The sequence below is a fragment of the Triturus cristatus genome, chromosome 5_2 (assembly GCF_964204655.1).
Source record: "Triturus cristatus chromosome 5_2, aTriCri1.1, whole genome shotgun sequence".
NCBI lineage: Eukaryota > Metazoa > Chordata > Amphibia > Caudata > Salamandridae > Triturus > Triturus cristatus.
This window is the reverse complement of record NC_140588.1, coordinates 753,424,924-753,446,876: the sequence shown is the minus strand read 5'-3', so window position 1 is coordinate 753,446,876 and position 21,953 is coordinate 753,424,924.

The window sequence follows — 21,953 nt, the reverse complement described above, 5'->3', positions numbered from 1 at the left end:
TTTTAGGATCGATGATTCCTTGCTTCATATTTTTATTGTATTGTAAACTGTTTTCTTTTATGATACATTTTTTATCGAATAAAGAATTGATTGATTTTGTACATATAACTATAATCATTGATCATCCTCATTAAATGTGCAAATTAACGCCATATGTCATCAATATCTGGGCATACACCACGTGGAAAAACTGCAAATATACAATGGAGATCTCATCGTGCCCAAGTGGGAGTACCCATCCTGAGCCAAGGATCCCTTGCAGGAAGCTCATTTCATCCCCCAACGCTGTACTTATTATGTACATTGTTTGCCAAAATTGGCAACCAGTTCCAACAGATGAGCTTATCAAACACAACCACATGTGTATGCAGATAGCATTGCAGATAAACGAAAGGGAGATCACATCATGCCCCAGTGGGCATATCACAACAAATAATAAAATGTCTCTTGGAGAATTAAAATGTTCCCATGAACAAAATTGCTATTGACTACAATTATGCCCTGTGTGCTATTAATGCCAGTACATAAATCATGTCAGTCCCTGGACACAAAATAGACGACCAGATGATTGTCCCCATTCAACAGAAACAGTGCCCTTACCTAAAAGTGAAAGATATATAATATTAAATAATACAATAAAACCTGGAAAAAAGAGACCAACAGCAAAATATACATAGTTAATTGTACAAGTAGCATTAATTCTGTTCATTCGAGTTTAAACCTCCAGGTGTCATCGTTTCCAAATCAATAATGTACCTGGACTCGAGTTGGCGCAATGAGAGTTCCCAGTTGCCCCCTCTCACATTTTCCAACACTACATCAAGAACCACCATTCTAAGATATTTTTCATTTTGATAATGGTGCTCAAAGAAATTTTGTGCTACAGGGTACTGCCTATTGTTGTTATGAATGGCCCTAATGTGTTCAAGCACTCTTTTCTTTGCACAGTGTATGGTGCTACCTATATCTGCCTTATTGCAAGGGAAAATAAGTGCATATACACAGTACATCATATTACAGGTTAAAGTTTTCTTGATCACACATTCCCTGCTGATGCTAGATATTGAGAGTGTGGTACAATCAATAATATTACTGCATGCTTTGCATTCCTTGCTACACCGAAAACCAGGAAGACTAGTGTACGTAGGTCTGGTGTTGCTGGTCAATGTATCTGGGGATCTTCTCTGATAAAAGTGAAGTGGTTAAGTCCAACGTGAGGTATTGGGAGATGCTGAGTGGAGAGGGAGGGAATTATTGGAGTGGGAGGAATACAATTACCTGAAGTGTCCTCATCCCAAGATCCCCATTCTGTATCTACTCCCAAAACTCGACAAGGATCCAGTCAACCCCCCAGGGAGACCTGTTATCTCTTCAATGGGGTCACTGTTGGAGAACACATCTAGGTTTATAGATCATTACTTGAGACTGTTTGTGGCCGGATTACCAGCCTATTCTAGAGACACCACACATTTCTTGACTGCTATAGACTGGATTCATTGGGAGGCCAATTACACGATGGTTACTCTAGATGTATGTAGTCTATATACCACTATTAAACATCAACTAGGATTACAAGCAGTCAGACACTTTTTAAAAACCTATTCTATTTCCCTATTTTTTAATTCTAATATTATCATAGATATGATCGAATTTTGTTTGACCAACTTTTGTAATTTAGTCATGGGCTGGTGGGAGGAGCAGGTGGCTGCATAGCTGGAAGAATTTTCTTGCTGTGTACTTGGTGGAACCTGTCAAAGCTCCCACCAGTCAGAGCAAACAGCTAGACTCAGGATGAGGTGGTCCCTGGGGCCAGATATGGCCCAGGAGGGGGCTTTCCTCCCATTAGTAATTATTTTTTAGGTTCTAAGGAGGTGGTGGTCTCCGGGGCTTCTACAAGCCCAGGAGGTAGGCCTGTTTAGCCCCCTACCATTATTTAAAATAAAACCCCGGGAAGGTTGTGGTTCCTGGGGCTCAAAGAGCCTTAGGAGAGGGGCCACGGGCGCCCCATTTTTTCCTGGGATTTGCCCACCTAGATGCTCATTTCAAAACAAGACTGGTAGCCCACACTTCTTGTAAAAAATGTTGCAGGAGTGGTGGATCTGCCCCGATTTTTGGCGAAAATGTTAAAAATATTGCACTGTCACGACCCCATGACCAAAGGTAGGGGGTCATGGTATTCCTTCCCTGACCCCTTTTCTTTTTTTTTAAATCTTTTTTGTGGGACTCGGCAGATGGCTACCAACACATCCAGGTTGAGGTGTAGTCAGCCAATCAGATTTGAGCACGGGGAGTGTCGGATCCCCGGAGGATCCACTTCCCTATATATCTAAATTTGGATTTCTTTCCATTACTCGAAAACTACTGAACGGATATACACCAATTCACAAAAAGGTTGCTTTCTGAACCAATAGCGACCTTTCTGCCAAATTCGGTGTAATTCTGTTCAGCAGTTTGGGCTGTAGTCATATCTAAAATCCCTAGGGGAATTTGCATGGGGAAAATACATTTTGGGACACCCCCTTTTTCTGAGATCACCCCAATACTTTCAGGGCAGCAGCTGAAGTGAGTGACAAACTAATTTTGAAAATGTTGCGAGGATTCGTCAAACAGCACCTAAGTTATTTGTAAAATAAAAAACGCTCTTCCTATAGAAGCAAGGTCCAAACTATAACTGCCTATATATGGTTATGTTACACCTGGCATCCTTGGTGTGGTTTTCCCTGTCTTTTTGCCTCTACCTCCTGTATTTTTGACTGCGTTCTAGACTTAGTTTTTTTGTTTTTGCTGGTTTGTGTACTCTGAGAACTTTACCATTGCTGATCAGTGCTAAAGTGCAGGTACTTCATGCGTAAGTTTTGATTATGATTGGTTATCTATGATTGCCATATTTGATTTACTGATAAGCCCCTAGTAAAGTGCACTGTGTGTGCGCCCATGGCTTGTCAATCAAATGCTAGTGGGCCTGCATCACCGGTTGTGCCACCCACATGAGTAGCCTCATAAACTTGTCTCTGACTTGCCATTGCAGTGTCTGTGAGTACAGGTTTAAACTGCCATGTTGACCTGAAATGTGCACACACTTGCAAGGCCCAAGTGTTCCCTTTCCTTATATATAAGACACCCCTAAGGTAGGCCCAAGGTACCGCCAAGGGCAGGGTGCAGTATATGCAAAAGATAAGACATGTACTTGTGTGTTTTACATGTCCTGATTGTGAAATACTGGCAATTTCATTTTTCACTAATGCACGGACTAGCTCTTCCATAGGTTATCATTGGAGCTGCCTTGAAGCAACTTACAAGTGTAACTTTCTATTGTGAAATGCTAAAGATTTGGAGTTTGGGTTCTTTGAATACACAGCTTTTAGTTAAGGTCGTTTTTAAAATGTGTGTTTGAAAATGCCACTTTTAGAAAGTGGGCATTTTCTAGCTTTACCATCCAGTGCCTCTGCCTGCCAGTGCAATCAACGTCTGGTTTAGATGGACAGCGGGGTTGTTTGTGCATTAACTCTAGATAGTCACACAAAGAGAGCTGAGGTCTGCTCTGCTTTTCCTCACAGCCCATTACCAGGCTGATTGGCCTTCCTGAGCAAGAGTGGTGGGAGGAGTTGTCACTAACACCTGACTATAGCTTGCCTGGCCTCTCACAATGCTATCTCCATCCCCTGTAGTGTATCTTGTGGACAACAAAGACCTTCCTTTGAAGTATGATTATACTATGAAAGTATTTGATCAATAACTCCAGACATTTAGAACACTTCTGGATCAAGAGGAGACTCTACCATGAGGAAGAGCTGGAGTACTGTCAGAAGGTGTTCTGCCCATTTGCTGTGTTGCTTTGAAGGGTTGGCCCACAGTGTCTGCTTCTGTCTTGGAAAGGACAAAGCCTGGACTTTGCTTTGGTATCCTGCTTAAGAAAATTTGCCAAGGGCTTGTGTGTGCTTGCTGCCTGTTAAATCTTGGACCATAAAAGACTTCACCTGCAGCATCCCTCAACTCCACTGCTGGGAGTTCTGACCTGCCAAGTGGTGGCAATTCTGGTTTTGAGCCCCTGGAGGTGGTTCTGCTGCTTCTGGACTTAGAAAACCCATGCATTGCTCTTTCAGCGCTATTTTTCCTGCCGCAAGCTTGCCGTGTGGTTGAAAATATATATATTTACTGAAAATGCAAAGGTTACAGGAACGTTATAGTGAGACTGACATTTCACTCATACTTAACCAGAGAAATTCAGCAGTTATAGTTAGCTGAGCTAACTATAACTTATGCCCCCACAATGCACTGCTTATGACCTCACATATTACATCACTCTTGACATGGTCAATGATATAACTCATGACATCGCTGATGACATCTCAATCAAATCATTTCCTATCTGGAAAGGAATTTATTCAAGCTTTTTGCAGGAGAAAATGGGCCAGCAAAAAGGATGCCACGACTAACAAATTGAGGTATTTGTGGACATTCAGATACTTAAAAGTAATGGAGAATTTACACTTGTTAGGAGCGTATCTATTTGCTAATCCCTAACTCGCCTACTACAGCCATGAACGTTCCTCTATGGGTAAAAACAACTTTTGGAACTGGGCCTTTTTTAATTGTTTGTAATTAATTGTTTGTAATTATCAACAAAAATAGAAATGTGGGAGCCTTCCATAAAATGTACATTCTACTTCTTCAAGGGGCAGAGAGCAGACGCTGGCTATTTCTTTACTGGCAGTCACCTTAATGCTGGGAGAAGCTTTAGAGTGACGCTTGTTCTTTGAGTTTCTGTACATCTCTCGGTTTACGATATTACTTTAACCCGGCTTCATTGTACTCGAGGAAAGGTTAATTCATTTGGTGTTTTGCGCAAACATGTCAATTGACCTGGCCCGCACGAGCCCGGCTTGATTTCAAGCTTCAGAACCCGCTTCTGCTGCTAAATGGCAAAAATGACACACACCGTGGAATAAACTGAAAATCGATCATCCGCTCGGCTCTGCTGGCTGCCCCAGTCAGTTTCACTCAGTGACTGCTCTGAAATGTGCTTTCCCTCGGCCATTAGTGGATCTCCTTCGGCGTGTCTCGGCAAACCAAGCACTGGAGCTAAAAATGAGCTTCAGTTTCTGGCCGTCAAATAAATTAACCGTGTTCCTTTGAATTAAATCTACCTCTGTTTCTCGATTTCTCCTTTTCTGTATGACATCAACTCTGCCTGAAGAGAATGAGGCAAATTTAATTTTGTCATTTGTTTTCTTCAGGCACTCAAATGTCACAGACAGTAAAATCTCAGATATGCTATGGATTAACGCGCAGCCGGTGAAAACTATTTCTGTGAGGACAGACACACGTTTTAGTATGCTTAAGGCACGGAGGGGCTGAATGCAGGCCTTCTCCAAACTGCATTTGCTACTTCTTCGCATTAGCATAAACCGGACATTATTCTGCGGTCGACAATTTAAATTAAACAGGATCTGATTGAAAATGAATTTTGACCTTGTTAAATTTCTGTGAAATTGATCTGCATGCCCGGTACATCCAGGCATACGGCAGGTTTAATCGGTCCGTCCTCTCTTGCCACACGGTGGTGTACCTGGACGAGTGTGTGCACTCCACATCGGCAGGCGCCAGCACGCAGCTAAGGGTCGTCCATGTAGTTAATATTAAGGCTCGTTAGGGGCTACACATCCCCACACAGGCTATACCAAGCAAAACCAGGGGCCGTCGTTGGGTGGTTCACGATCCCCATCCCTCCATGTCAAGGGTCTCTACCTTTTGAGAAGCGAGAGCCACTTCTGATCCTTATATATGGATTAGGAAACAGCACAAAAGGGCAAACCATTTATTCACTGATCTTACAAAAACCCCTCCTTCTGTGATCAGTGCACATCATTAATGACAGAAGAGCTGTGTCTGGAAAGGTTTATGTTATGTTATGTTATGTTATAGTGTGTTTATATAGTGCACGGCTACTCCAGAGGAGTGTCCCGGCGCTTTCCACAGGCAGCTCAGTGTAACACAGCAAAACAAACAAACAGCATAGCACAAGGCAACAGGGGAGAGAGAAAAACCTAAAGGTTGAAAAGCCAGGTCTTCAAGCTCTTTCTGAACTGCAGCAAATTAGCAGAGCTGCGTAGAGCCAGCGGAAGCGAATTCCAAAGCTGGGGCGCCTTAAAGCTAAAAGAGCGCCCCCCAGTGCGCGCCTTCCTAACCCGCGGCACCACGGCCAGAAAGAGAGAATCTGACCGCAGTGAACGGGCTGGACGGTAAAAAGACAACCTCCGTTGCAAATATCTTGCACCAGTGCCAAAGAGTGCTTTGTGCATCAGCGTCAAAGATTTAAACATAATCCGCTTCCGGATAGGGAGCCAGTGGAGCGTCTGCAGCAGCCCAGATACTCGCGCTCGCCTATGAAGGCCAAAAATGGCACGAGCAGCAGAGTTCTGGGCCACCTGCAGGCGCTGTACCAAATAATCCGGGAGACCAAGGTAAAGGGCATTCGCATAATCCAGCCTGGATCCAATCAAAGCTTGCACAGTAATCCGCCTGTGCTCCACAGAAAGTAATGGTAAAAACTTGCGGAGCATCTTCAGAATGCCAAAACAGGAGCCAGCCAAACCAAGAACATGTGCTCTCAGCAAAAGTTTATTGTCCAGCTTAACTCCCAAGTTTTTGGCAACCAGCGATGACTGTGCAGGAGGACACATATCCGGCGGCCACCAATCCTGCCACTCCGGGTCGGTGGCACAGCCGAAGAATAGGACCTCCGACTTACTGGAATTGGCCTTCAGGCTATTCTGTTGGAACCAGTCGAAGACCATCCCCAGGCACCCCCGAATGCTCTCTCCATCAAATGCCTGATCTTTCCCGCATGTGAAGAGGAGTTGCGTGTCATCTGCGTAGGACACGATCTGGGCCCCATGAGCCTCCACCAAGGCCGGCAGGGGAGACATGAAGATGTTAAACAATGTCGGGCTCAACACAGAACCCTGTGGAACTCCGACTCCCAATGGCGGCATCTCGGCGGCGCTCTGGGAAACCCAAATCGTCTGCGGCGGCCCTCAAGAAAAGATGTAAACCATTTTAGCACCGTCCCCCTGAGGCCGATGGCATGGAGCCTGGCGAGGAGCGCCACGTGGGGGACGGTGTCAAAGGCCGCCGACAGGTCCAGCATGACAAGCATGGCCTTACCTCCAATATCCAGAGTCTCGCGAATAACCTCCGAGACTTCCAACAGAGCCGTTTCCGTACTCAAATTAGGGCGGAACCCAGATTGGGATGGGTGCAGAAGATTATTGGTTTCGAGAAAACCCGACAAGATGCCATGCACATGTTTTTCTGTGATCTTCGCCAGAGCCGGAAGAAGAGAAATAGGCCTGTAATTGGCCAGGACCTCAGTATCCAAACCGGGCTTTTTCAGGAGGGGGATCACCATCGCCCTTTTCCAGGTGCGTGGGACACTCCCTTCCCTCAAAGAGGCATTAATAAGAGGATTAACCAGTGGATTCACCACCGCTGCCATCCTAGCCAAAAATTTGGCAGGGCAGGGGTCTAACGGCGAGCCTGATATCAGGCCGGCCAGCAGCAGCAGGGACGCATCACTGGAAACAGATGGAAAAACCGATAGTGCAGCGGCAAATATGGGCGGTGGAACGCAACCGGCCCTAGGGCCGCAACACCCCTCCTTCGGCCTGTCCAAGAAAGAAGCCTGAATCGCCTTAATCTTGTCAGTAAAGAAACTGGCCAGATCACGCGCCCACAGGTCAGGTGAGACTGATAGGGGTAGGTTGGAACTGGGGTTCGTGAACTCCTTCACAACCGTGAAGATCTCCTTACAGGAGTTCCCCGACTCCTCAATCCTCCTAGCGAGATAATCCTTCTTAGCACACAGGATATCCCGATGATACGCCTTCATAGCCAGCCTGTAGGTGGATTTGGCCTTCTCGTCATACTGACGGCGCCAGGCCCGTTCGGCAACCTTACATTGGCTGCGCGCCAATCGCAACCCCTCCGTAAACCACGGCGCAGATCGCCGGATTGCCGTGGACCGGGGGGCCGTTCCAGGGGCAAGATCGTTTAGCCTTTCAGTCAGCCAAAGCTGCAGAGCCTCAGTGTCCTGTTCCAGAGCGCCCGAAAAGGGGCAAGGATGATTCACAAGCGCCTGCTCCAACATATCGGGCGTTACTCTATGCAGTGCTCTCGCAGCTGTTCTGGGCAGTATGGGGGCACTACTGTTCGTTCGCCCGTTCTCCAACACGGAGAACCTGATCAACCTGTGATCCGTCCAGAGCACAGGCAGAGTCTTAATATCCGCAATCGGGACCGACGAAAACACTTGGTCCAGGGTATGCCCTTTCTCATGTGTAGGACCAACCACAAAAGGTACAAGGCCCATCGAGGATGTAATATCCAGCAGTTTAATTGAGTCCGCATCCCCCGCCACATCGAGGTGGCAATTGAAGTCGCCTGCCACCACACAATGCTGTGTGGACAGCGCCAGATCAGAAATAGCAATCTGCAGGTCCTCCAAAAAGGAGCCCATAGGACCAGGAGGCCGATAAACCAATAACCCCTTCACGGCTTGGGATGAAGACAATCTGAGCGTGAAAGCAAGGGACTCAGAACCCCCGATAGAAATCTGGGGGAGCACAGAACAAGACACGCTCTTCTTCACCACCACAGCAACCCCACCACCCCGACCCTTCACTCTGTCCTGCCGAAAGATATTATACGCATGTGGTCTTTAAGGACCAGTTATGCCTCTTTACACTTCTTTATGAAACCTGTGCGATTCAAGCGCCTCATTTGGGTTTACGGCCTCCCGATCATGCATTACATGTGATGAAACTACTCTCATTATGATAGCTAGGTCCCAAAGACTTTCACAATCTGGCCTACTTGCCTTCAAATCCATCCATTGATGTCCACAAACTGGCTCTGCCTTAATGATCAAGATTAGGAATAGGTTTACGCAGACTGCATGGTGATCTCATAGTAAACCTATAACTGCAGCCTTTTATGTACTTGTAAGTAGACCTCTGAGACAAGGATGAAACACAAATAAATCAATCAAGAGATTGCTTTAGAAGGTTGAGTATATTTAAAGAACAAAAGAAAGGAAAGAAAGTAAAATAAAAGGAAGAAAGAAGAAAGAAAGAAAGGAGAGAAAGTATAGAACAAAGAAAAGAAGGAAACAGAATGAGAAAGAAGGCAAGAAAGAAAAAGGAAGCAAGGAGAGAGGAAAGAAAAAATGGAAGATGGAACATGGAGGCGGCGAGGGGCAGGAATGAAGCAGATGAAAAACATATTTTTATTTAAGGCTTGTAATTGAGCAGCAGTCCTAATTGGTCACCTTTCTGGGCCTCGAAGCTGCATATTAAAAACTAGCCTCACAGGGGGGGGCGTGGCCCGCGGACAATGGCGGCGTTTCTGTAGCTCTCCCGGGTGGCGAGGTGCGGAGGAGCCGCGACGAGACTCCTAACGTCTTTTGCACACATGGGAATCGTCAATTTGCCCTTCGGAATGGCTGGGGCACTGCTGGGGTGACTGTGACATCTCATATTTGCCTTATCTCTACATATTTGTCGTCGCATGTATGAGGCACCGGCATCAGGCACGGCGTCCGCCATTTTGTTTGCCGAGCTGAATGGAATTCCTGCACTGGCGCGAATGGAGCTTCAACCACGGCGTTTCTCTATCTATTGAAGGTATTGGTGGACTGCCTTGACCATTCTTCATATAAATAGTCCGCTGCACGTTTTGATGTGTTTTTTTTTTCCTTTTTGAGCGAAGTTCTGGCTCTTTTTCGACCATTTTTCTTTTTATGGAGTTTTTGTCCCGCAGCTGGCTCTTCCCTCTTCCTCACAGTGTCATTGCATTTTGTCTGCACATTATTTTGCGAACTCTTTCCTGTATCGCTTGCCAGACATGAGCCATGTTCTTTCTCTAATTACACTTTGACATTTGTTCATTTACCTCATGAAGCTACCTGCAGTTATTACATGTCCATATAACTGCCATTTCACTGTTGCTCTTTTCTAACATTATTCTCCGTTGCCTGGTAGTATTACGAAGATTTAGACTTGCGCTTTATGCTGCTTGTCGCCTCATTATATCGCCCTGGATTTACCATGATGTTCTGACGCAGTGTTAACTTGGTCACGCTTCTGGATGTCTACGTCACCTTGTGCTGCTGTTCACTGTTTCCTCATCTTATCGCTACTACCTCTGTTCTAACACCTATGGGTAGACTGTCCAAGGACATACGTAAGCCCCCTCCAACTCCTCGTAAATTTCTTCTTCACACAGGGTCTAGATACAAGTGCCTCGAGATGGATGATTCTTCTAACCCATCAATACAGAGCCCTTCCTCAGTCTCGGCTCCACATACCAGTGGCGTCACTAAAGCTTCGACTAAAAGGCTGAAAAAGGATCCTCCATCTCCTCCCAAGCAAAGCTCTTCGGTGACGATGGATATACTTTTGGAAGAAATCAGGGCCTTACGTCCTTTTATGGAGGAAACTAAATCTACCCTTGAGGAGACCAAATCTACTCTTCAGCTACTTTCCGACAAATGGTCGAGTATTGATAGTCGTGTTACACATTTAGAGCAACATGTTGACACTCTTGCTTCTTCAGTTGCCAAGGTTGATCCATTGTGTGCTCAGGTGACTGCGCTCCACAAACAAATTGAGAATTTGGAAAATAGAGGTAGGAGAAATAACCTCCGTATCTATGGCCTGGCGGAAAACTCAGAGGGATCTGATGCCTTAGCGTTTTTCAAGTCCTTTCTACCGAAAATTCTTCAATTACCAGACACTACTGGTCTGAACATCCAAAGAGCTCACCGGTTAGGTCCTCCTCCAACTAGCTTTTCATCCACTCATCCTAAGAGGCCTCGAGGTGTTATACTTTATTTTTTGGAATATACTGATCTACTCACCGTTTTGTCTGCTGCCAGGGCACTTTCTCGACTCACATGGTCTGGTAGTCGGCTTTTCTTTTCACAGGATTATGCAAAATCGACTGCTGATCGGCGTAAGGACTTCCTTTCACTCCGTCCACAGCTTCGATCTATGGGAGCGAGATATGGGCTTTTCCATCCTTGCCTATTCAAGGTGACTTTCGATAACAAGACTATCACCTATGATGATCCGCTGAAATTGAAGAGCTTTCTGTACTCTCATGGCGCTACCAGCATGGACACTGCTGCATCGTCTGGTTCTTAATATTTTGCTACAATTACTTGTATTGTGTTCACAATTATTCGCTTTGTTCTTGATTGATTTGTTATGGCTGTTCTGTTTATAAGATCCTCTCAGTTTGTTGTTTGTGCTCGGTTAATTGTGTATGTGCTTCACACCTAATGCTCTGCCTTTTCTTCCCCCCATTATTACAGATTTCCTTCTTCAAACCATCATTTGCCTTCATATACCCGGAGTTCGTTGCGGTTGTCTTCCCTCCCTGCCTTCCCTTGGGAGCTTAAAGCTCGTCATTGTTCTATGTGGCCTTCACCCTCCTCCCCTTTTGTCAGTCTTCGACAATATGTAAGTTTTTTACCCTTCCTTTTATGTTATATTGTTGTTCTCTTTTTTATTTTTATTTCCTCTTTATGCTCGCTAGTTCCTTCTTTCCTTTTGATCTTGATCACATTTTTCCATCTCTCTTCATTCCTGATCTTTTTCATCCTGCATTTCTGTGTCCTAACCTTTCCTTTATTTCCTTACATTGTTACTGGTTTTCACTTCTATGTTTTTCATGACATTATTCTCCTTCATCTTTGTTGTCTCCTATTATTTCATATGAATGCTTCTCATACTATTTTCTTGGCTTATCTCTCCACTTTCTCCTTTTTTGATATGTTGATATACTCTTCTTTTAACATTGTTTCATGCCTTTAAAAATATTTTCTTGGAATGTTAGAGGTTTGCATTCACCAATTAAAAGACAGAGGGTGTTATCTCATTTGGCCACACTTAATGCAGATATTGCTTGTTTACAGGAATCACACTTGTCAGCAGTAGAATCTGCCAAACTGAAAAGGAGTTGGGTGGGTGAAGTGTATTTTTCTCCAGGTGATGGTAAACGAAATGGCGTTTTGATATTGTTTAAAAAAACTCTCCTAATCCAATCTGTAACGCATTTCGCTGATACCTTAGGTAGATGGGTGTTAGTTAACTTTACACTTGACAATGTTCCCTTGTCTATTTTAAATGTGTACGCCCCTACTTGTGGAGATCCTTCCTTTTGGTCCTCCTTAGCTCCGTTAATTGTTCTAGTAGGGGACTGTAATGAAGTGTTTGACCCCTTCTTGGATCGCCACTCATCTAGCACCTACATTCCTCACAAATCACAAAAAGCTTTTACTCACCTTATCGCACAATTCAAGCTTACTGATGCCTGGAGGCTTTGCAACCCCACTTCCAGAGAATACTCTTTCTTCTCACCCCCTCATCACACTCAATCTCGACTAGATTATTTTTTCCTCTCACGTCACCTTACTCAATCCCTCATTTCTTCTGATATTGGCTCTATTCTCATATCAGATCATGCCCCAGTTTCCATTACATTAGATGGGTTGCAAAATCCTAGTTCCTTTAAAAAATGGCGTTTCAATAATGCTCTTCTTCTTGATGCAGAATTTAAATCTTCCTTTACGTCCTTTTTTCATGAATATTTTTTGTTTAATCATACAGATGAGGTTCCATTCCCTGTAGTCTGGGATGCCTTTAAGGCGTCGGCTAGGGACTTTATCATCACTTATGTTTCTCGTAAACGAAAGAAAGCCCAAGAAGATACTACTGCTCTACTTTCTAAAATTAAGCATTTAGAGCACTTATATTTTACTTCTAACTCAAAAAATTGCCTAGACGATCTTGTTTCTGCCAAACTCCAATTTAACAAAGACTCTACATTCAATGCCTCTAATTTTCTCTTAAAATCTAGCGCCAAATTCTATGGTGGGCAAAATAAGGCTGGTAAGCTATTGGCTAATTATCTAAAGGTCAAACATAACAAAGTTAACATTGAATCTGTTTACGGTCAAGATGGTTTGCTGAAGCATAAAAATGAGGACATCTTACAGGAATTTCTGCTTTTTTACAAAACATTATATACTTCTGAAGCTTCTTCGTCTGAACAATCCATTTCCCACTTTTTGTCTACTATAGCATACCCTTTTGATACCCCCCCGGACCTTTCTTCTTTAGAATCTGATCTTACTCATAGAGATCTTCTTCACGCCCTTCATACTCTCAAACAGGGTAAAGCGCCGGGGCCGGACGGATTTACTGTTGAATTCTTTTCCTTTTTCTCAGACTTGCTAATTCCCAAATTGCATCTGCTTCTCTCCACTTTTCTACAAACTGGTTCGGCTTCTGTCTCATTCTCCGATGCTCTTATTTGTATTATTCCGAAGCCAGGTAAGGATTTACAGCATTGTAAAAACTACCGCCCTATCTCTCTGGTAAACATTGACTACAAAATTTTCTCTAAGGTATTGGCTCTCCGTTTGGAATCTTCCCTACCCGAACTCTTAGGGAAAGAACAATCTGGCTTTGTCAAGGGTAGATTGTTGTCGGACAACACCAGATTATTTTTTGACGTTCTCTCTAAAACTTCACATTGCCCTCACTCCCTTGCAGCTATAGCTTTGGATGCGGAAAAAGCTTTTGATCGAGTAGAGTGGCCTTATCTTTTTGCTACTCTTAAGTGGTTTGGTTTTGGACCAAGGATATCTTCCCTGATTTCCCTTCTTTATTCGCGTCCTAGAGCTGCTATTTCGGCAAATGGAGGCTTGTCCTCTTATTTTACGTTGGGTAGGGGGGTTCGGCAAGGATGCCCACTTTCTCCATTTTTGTTTAATCTTGCCCTAGAACCTTTTCTTTTACGAATTCGTCAAAATAAAGATATTCATGGTTTTACTTTTAATGACTCCAACATTAAAATGGCAGCTTATGCTGATGATGTTTTGTTGTTTATGTCTCAGCCAGTCACCTCCGTCCCAACATTTCTTGACGAAGTTCACTCCTTTGCTCTAGTTTCGGGTTATAAGCTAAATAAAGATAAATGCGAGATCTTGCCACTTACTAAACATACTTTCAAAGATGATTTTTCTCCTTCAGGTTTTACTTGGAACCCTAATTCTATTAAATATTTAGGCCTCCTTTTTCATTCCTCTCTTTCAGGTACAATTACTAAGTCTTTGGAGGACTGCATACATAAATTAACTACTCTTACTAGCAAATGGCACCCTCTCTATTTATCGTGGTGGGGACGGTTGGATACCATTAAAATGATGCTTTCTCCAATTGTTCTATTCACAATCTCTAATATCCCACTTCCTATTCCCTTGAAATATTTCAAAAAGATAAACTCTATTCTCTCTTCCTTTTTATGGGGTCATAAAAAATCGCGTATGTCTTTAGCTAAGCTGATGCGTCCTAAAAGGGAGGGAGGGGTAAATTTTCCTTACTTTCCCTTATATCATAAATCTTTCCTGTTGCATCAAGTTTCTCATTGGCTTGAGGACATCTCACCAACATCTCCTCTCTGGTTAACCCTGGAGCAATCTTTCATTTTTCCTTTTTCCTTCAAAGAGTATCTTATGTTCTCTCGCAGACCTCAATCCATCTCTACCCCTATTCTTAAGCACACTTCCAAAATATTTCCTTGCTTACCCAGCTCGTCCTTTTTTGATCAACCTATTTGGCATAATACATCCATTTTAATTAACAATAAGCCAATCTTTTGGAAATCTTGGCGATCCCGGGGTCTTATTTGGGTGAGGCAATTATTTCATCATACTCAAATTATCCCCTTTGACTTAGCTGCAAATTCTTTTAATCTTCCTCTTGCTTTCCATACCAAATATTCAGTCTTGACTCGCACCTTGCAGCAAGCCTATGAAGCACATCTTGCTGCATCACCCTCATTAACCCTCACATCTTCTGCTACACCTTCCTTGCACTCTTTGCTTCTTACGCACTCTAAAGCTTCCAAAATCTACGCCTCTTTCCACATTTTGCCGCATCCTCGTGTCAAAACCAACACAGAAGAATACTGGGAACAGGATTTTGAAACTTCATGGTCTGTTATATTATGGGACAAATTGTGGTTAAAAATTCGTAAGTCCTCTAGGGCGGCCAATACAACCCAAACACTATTTTTTATTTACAATCGTTTATTGTTCTCACCTCTCACCCTCAGCAGCCACTTCCCAGATACCTCAGATAAGTGTTGGTCTTGTTCCCTACCGCATGCAGACCTTTTTCATATGCTTTTTGGTTGCCACCTTGTCCTTAAATTTTGGAGGCAGGTCTGGCTTCAAATTACCAAGATTTTTACTTCCACTCACCCTTTCTCCTTATCTCACATTTTCTTAGGGAGTTTATCTCCCATCTGGGAACATTACACCAGTAATATTAGAATAATTGATTTACTAATAGCTGTGGCATTTCAACAAATCACCAAAAACTGGAAGGATTTTACCAAATTATCTTACAAAGCATGGTGGTATGCTGTTTGCTACAATCATAGACTGGACACTACTTTTGTTTATCCCTTAACCTTAGCTGTTAAACGAAGAGAATTATGGAACCCAGTTACAGTATTTTTTGACGTAAATGCCCGTACCTCTCTGTCTTTACTCCCGCGCCAGCAAGAAGTTTCTAAACCTCCATGAATTCATGTTCTTCTTAATAAGGTACTTCTTTTATGTTCTTATTTTCTTCAACTTTGCTATTGATTATATTGTATTTTTCATATTCCGTTTTAAATTATTTACCTCATACTAACTGCCAGTTTTTGCTTATATTTTTTCTTATTCTGTGCTATTTTATTGTATAACTTATATTATGATATTGTCATTACTTAACTAGCTATTTTTCCTGTATTCAACTGTTTTTCTTTTTTTTCGTTTTGTTTTTCCTATTTTTCTCTCTGTATTATGTAATATTTGAACATCTCTTATTTCAATAAACATGTTTGAAACTTAAAAAAAAAAAAAACTAGCCTCACAGGCAGGGAGCTTCTCCAAGATAGACTGAGAGATACTGGTAGCTTGCCATCGACCTGTGGAGACCCCTGTTCTATGTGCTTATTTGTTAGTCAAGCGTATACAGTTTTTTAAGGATGTCATTAATCTGTGGTGTCTGCTAAAGCCAACAAAGTAATGTTCCAGTTGGTGTGTTCCACACTACCCCTTCTCTGTCTTTGCACAGATGTGATTGTATCTTTCTTAGCATTGGTCCATTTCGTCAGGTCCTTCAGCCATACATCAACAGGGGGTGCCATTGAGGAATTACCGGCCATCGCTATCCTTTTTCTATGACAAGAGCAAAGTTGACATATTTGTTTTTGGTGAGCTGATTTTTGAGTGGCGGGACTTGTCCCAGAAGGCAAAATGCTAAGTTGCACATAAGATGTATATCTGCTACTTCTTAAATTAGGACCACTGCCTCTTTCCAGTTGTCCTTACCCAACGGCTACTCCCAAACCATATGGTAAAACCTACAGCGGATGTTTGGCATCTAATGCAGAGATCAAGTGCTCAATAATACATTCTATGTTAGAAAATTCTATCGGGCAGTGTCTTTATGGTATTGTTTAATATAGGTTGTGAATGAGGTCTTGGTACTGGGTACAAGACCTACATGTAAGTAAGTATTTATGCACAGAGCCCTTGGCGAGCCAAGAACAAGAACAGATATATACCTCCTTCGAGCTTTAGACCCAATGTTATAATTCCCAAAATGTACCTACCTGGGTCTGAGTCACAACAAGAACCTGGCCATTGAAACTTACAGACAAAACAATGTTCAGCAAGATGCCAACCCAGGGGGCGGTATGTTTATTGATGGGCTGCTCTACAGAGATATGTCTCTTCGGCCGCTAAGCCAGTGCTGCTTATGATTGGCCTTTCAATCATTCACAGCGTACACATCAGATGTTGCTGCTTTCTCTTTTCTATGAAGGAGTGCGTCCCCCCTCCTTAGGGAGGAAGGCATCATCGCAGTTCAAACAATGACTTCAGGTGTCATGGAGATAGCCACTACACCAGCCCAGAATCCCACCAGGGACCCCCACAATCAGTTCTGTCTCATAACCAAAAGCATCCTGCTGGCTGCTGGAGTCAAACCTTTGTGAGTCTCGTCATTGCCTAATGTCTGCTCTGTAAGCTGCTGCTTGCTCCTTCATGGAACCACCTAAGTGGTGGTGCTTATTGCATTTTCTGCTGCAGTGGGGGTTGGAGAGAGCACCCATTCCAGGGGAGCCCTTCACAGAGACCCCCTTTGTCTCCAGTCAGGACCCAACTTCTAAAGCATCAGTAATGAAGTGAGTGGTTCCATTATATATGATTTTCTGATTGGCCTGTAACATTAGTGGATATTTCAAACCCACTTGACACTAGAGGACCGTTGACTCGAGGAAGAAATTGTACTGTTGCTGCTCTGCAGGTTTATAATCAGGGAGAATGAAGACATTATGATATGACATGATATCCATTTGTAGAGTGCAACGAATCACACCCAAAAGTGTATCTTGGTGCTAGCCTCTTCCGACCCCATCCTCAAACTTCTAGAATAGCCAGGTTTTCAACAATTTCTTAAATTGACAGAAATATTCACAGCTGTGAAGAAAGACAGGAAGCTGATTCCATGCATCGGAGCAGTGTGAGAGAAGGATCTACACCCATGTCTGGAAAGCCTGGTCCACAGAATAGAGATAAAATCCTTATCACTAGATCTCAGCATTGGAAGGTGGGTTATTGGGAGTGGTAGGTAGGCACCTAACACCTCCAACAAGGTCACCAACATGGTACTGGGTCCTAAATAGGGTCTCCATAAATTAGTCTGTTGCTCAACCCTTGGTAGCTGACACCAAGCAATAAGGCTTAACTTAGGAGACAGGCATGTGAAGCATTTAAAAACACAAATACAGTGAATAAGTACAACATAACACACAATGAAAATCACACACTTAGTTATAAAAAGAGGAAATAGTGTAATCTTTAAAATGACACCAAAACCATGAAGATCCAATGTAGGGAACCAGATATATGAATTTTGGATGCACTCCAGGAGGGGGACACTGGCTGGAGAACTTTCAGTTAAGATCTGTTGACCTATATCTGCAGGGAGTCCACTCCTTACTCCTTCTTGAAGCTAGGCAAATTCCTCAGAGGTGTTGTCTCAAATAGTGCAGCAGGTGCAGTCGACACCAGGCAGGCTCTTGTGTGGATCAGAATTCCAGCAGAACAAGCCTCCTTCTTCTTGTAGTTTCAGGCAGCAGAACTGAGGGGCTTCGCAATGCTCACATATTTATCCAGTGTTCTCTGGCAACAAGCAGGGGAGCGCCCCTGTTCAATGAGGTGCAGGGCAACACCCTTAAGCATGACAAGGTCCTCCAAAGTATGTCATAGTCTTGTCCCTGAAAGCACTATTCTTTCAAAGTCCATGATGGCTGAAACTTCAACGGAGCAGTAAGAGCTAATTAAACCAACTCCCAGAGTGGCTCATTTCCATACCTCTCCTCCCTCTAACATCTGCAAATTCCTTCCGTAAGCCTGTGGCTGGGGCACAGGGGATGGTGGTAGGTCGGCCTGACATTCCCTGCCTGTCCTGTTCTAGTTTGAACCCTCACTCTTTATGACCCCTCCCCCGTGCTCTGGCATTCCTGTGTATCTGCAGAGATCTCTCCAGCAGATAGCCTCTCCCCTGGGTAGTCACTCATCACCTACTCAAGGAAGCCTGGCTAACCCTGTCATATCTGACTGATCAGGGAAGACTGCGGGAAGGCTGGACTTTGGCTTACAAAAAAGAACGTCTTATAACCTCTTTTCTGTGTAAGTTATATTAAATTCAACAATGGCAAATGGCCGGATTTATCAATACCATTCTATTCAGTCCTTGAATGGTATTTTTTCCATCAATTCCTTGCAATAGTTATGCATCCATAAAATATTGCCATGTTAGACTATGAGACCAACTATCTACAATGGGGGGAAATTAAATGTGCAATTTCTCTTTCACCAGGGTTTATAAAACATCAATTATAAAGACTCTGCTCATACTTACAGGATCCCCACCCCTGGGACACATGTGTTGCCCCGGGGGTGCCTAATATGTTACAATTATGTTGATTAATACTTTACAGTGACCACAGCACCAAAGTTGACTTTGCGGGGAATTTCCTACCCTGTGGAAAAATAAACTGGGCAGCTTTTACTCACCAGGGTTTATAAACCATCTTTTATAGGTACCCTGCTTTTGGTTACATGACCCCTACCCCTGGAACACCTAGGGGATACCTTGCCTTGGGGGCATCTAATATGTAAAAATAAGATAAATGATCACTTTTCAAGTGCCCATCCCACCAAAGTCGAGGTTGTAGTAAATTTACTTTTAAAAACAGTGCTGCAACATAGGGCTGCTTTTAAAATGACATCAGGCTCTGAGCAGTGCACACATGGAAGTGCAACAAAGGCTGTTGGCCTCTAAACTGACGTGTCTTATTATATACTAGAGACTTATAGGTAGTTTTCATACCCATGCCCTATTATCTACTAGGGACTTATAGGGCAGGTCATGCCATTTGTAAGTATACCCTAATACAAAGTGTACCCTATACATGTGGGTGTTTAAACATAACAATGGCCCTGGGCTTGCCTAGCAAAGCCCAGGGCACTCTAAGAATGAGAAAACCAGCATCCAGGGGTCTCAAATGGTCCAAAATGTGGGGGGACACCGCAAGCAGATCCAGATTCCTCACCCTCAGGGTGTAAAATAAAAGTTTGTTTTTCACATATAGTGGAGAAATACCAAAAAGGGCTTTGTGAACAAGACAGTACTTAAAAGTGATATGTTTCCTCACGGGTAGCCAATGTAACCGGAGGAATGGTGTTGAAGGAGAGCCTGCTGGAAGATTACAAACCAATCTGCCTGCTGTATTTTGGAAGTTTCATCAGCAGAGTATTGTTAGCTGCCAGAAGCAGAGCATTGCTGTAATCCAGGCGACTGATAACCAGCACCTGGATCAGCGTTTTCCTGGACGAGGGAGGAAGCCAAGGAAAGACATTCTTCAAAGTGCGCATAGTGGCGAAACAAGTCCCTCTTAGCACAGAAACATGATTTCTCATTGTCTAGTCCTGGTCTATTGTTATCCCTAAGTTTTTAGTGAGTGACTTGGGATAAGAGCAGAACCCAGCTCCATCCGCCAGAATAGAGATAAAAGCCTTATCACTGGATCTCAGCATTGGAAGGTGGGTTATTGGGAGTTGTAGGTAGGCACCTAACACCTCCAACAAGGTCACCAACATGGTACTGGGTCCTAAATAGGGTCTCCATAAATTAATCTGTTGCTCAACCCTTGGTAGCTGACACCAAGCAATAAGGCTTAACTTAGGAGACAGGCATGTGAATCATTTAAAAACACCAATACAGTGAATAAGTAAAACATAACACACAATGAAAATCCCACATTTATTTATGAAAATAGGAAATAATGTAATCTTTAAAAATGACACCAAAACCATGAAGATCCAATGTAGGGAACCAGCTCCACCCGCCACCAGTCCGGCGCCCAGAGATGTTGAGCTTTGACAAATAGCAGGAACTCAATCTAATCACTATTCAGTTGAAGGCGGTTCCTACCCATTCAAGTAGGGATGTGTTTAATGCAGTTTTGGAAGTACTGCCTCGAATCCTCAATGTCTTGTTCCATAGTGATGATCAACTGAGTGTCATCGGCATACAAGATTATTTCAAAGCCATACGTTCTCACAATCTGCGCCAAGGGAAAACAATAAACATTAAACAAAATAGGGCTCAGGGATGAGCCCTAAGGTACTCTCTTGGTGAGAGGAACTTGCAGAGGCTTAAAGGAACCCAACAAGATAATTTGGGTCTGATCTTTTAAAAAGTCAGTTAAATACAGGGCCGGACTGGCTACCGGGCTTTTCTTTATAAACAATGCAAAACAAATGTTTTAAAAAGTATGCTTTAAAGCTATTTGTTTTGCATTGTTCATTTAGAAGTGCCAGCAGCTACCCAGCAACAGAATCAGCCCCCTTAGCAGTAAACCTGGACCCCAGGCTGCCACCCCAGCAAAAAACACCTGGTAGTCAGTCCGGCCCTGGTAACTACTTTAAAGTGGGCCCACTGACACCAACTTCACACAGTCTGTTGATCAGGATTGAATGAGATATTAGTTACTACTATTGTTAGTTCATGTCTCCTGATATCTAGCTCTTGTAGTATCTGTCAATGACCCCTTATGTCTAGCAAACTGTAGTATTTTGTTTCTGAAACTAAGCAGGTATGCAATGATCAGCCTAAGGGTGCCCCCAGCACAGGGGAAGGAGTTTGTAATTGATATGCCCTGTCCACCGACAAGAAGATCTCAAGGTAGCATGATGCCAGTGAGCTACTCTTCAATGAGAAATCCACACAGGGGCACTTAGATACCTTAGAAACCGCTGCAATGCTGATGTTACTTACAAGGGCCCCTCAGCTTCTTCAGCTCTATCTTCAAGATGTCAGATTCTGTCTCAGAACTCCACTAATTGTTTCTCATCAGAGAGTGTTGATTCAAATTCTGCCTGTGAGTTCCCTGCCACTTTGCCTGCAATCTTTACCTTTTGAAACCACCACTGGTTACTGTACAAAGCCTGATACCAAAGTGTATATGCTGACAGGTGCATTTCCACCAGACCTGGTAGATCATATACTCAGTTTCAACAAAAGAGGTGGGCTGGGCACTTCTCTTAAGGCACACCTCATGCCAGCCTTCTGCGCATTAGTCCTTCAATGCTGCCAGGTCCATTTGCATTTCGCATACTACTCATATCTTCAGTGCTAATATTTTCTGAGCCCTGATAGTAAGATAACACTCTGGAGCACCTACATGGGCCAAATGCTGCCCGTGGACTTCAAGTTGCAGGATTCCAGCAAACAACAGGCTCTCTGGGGCACCCTCAG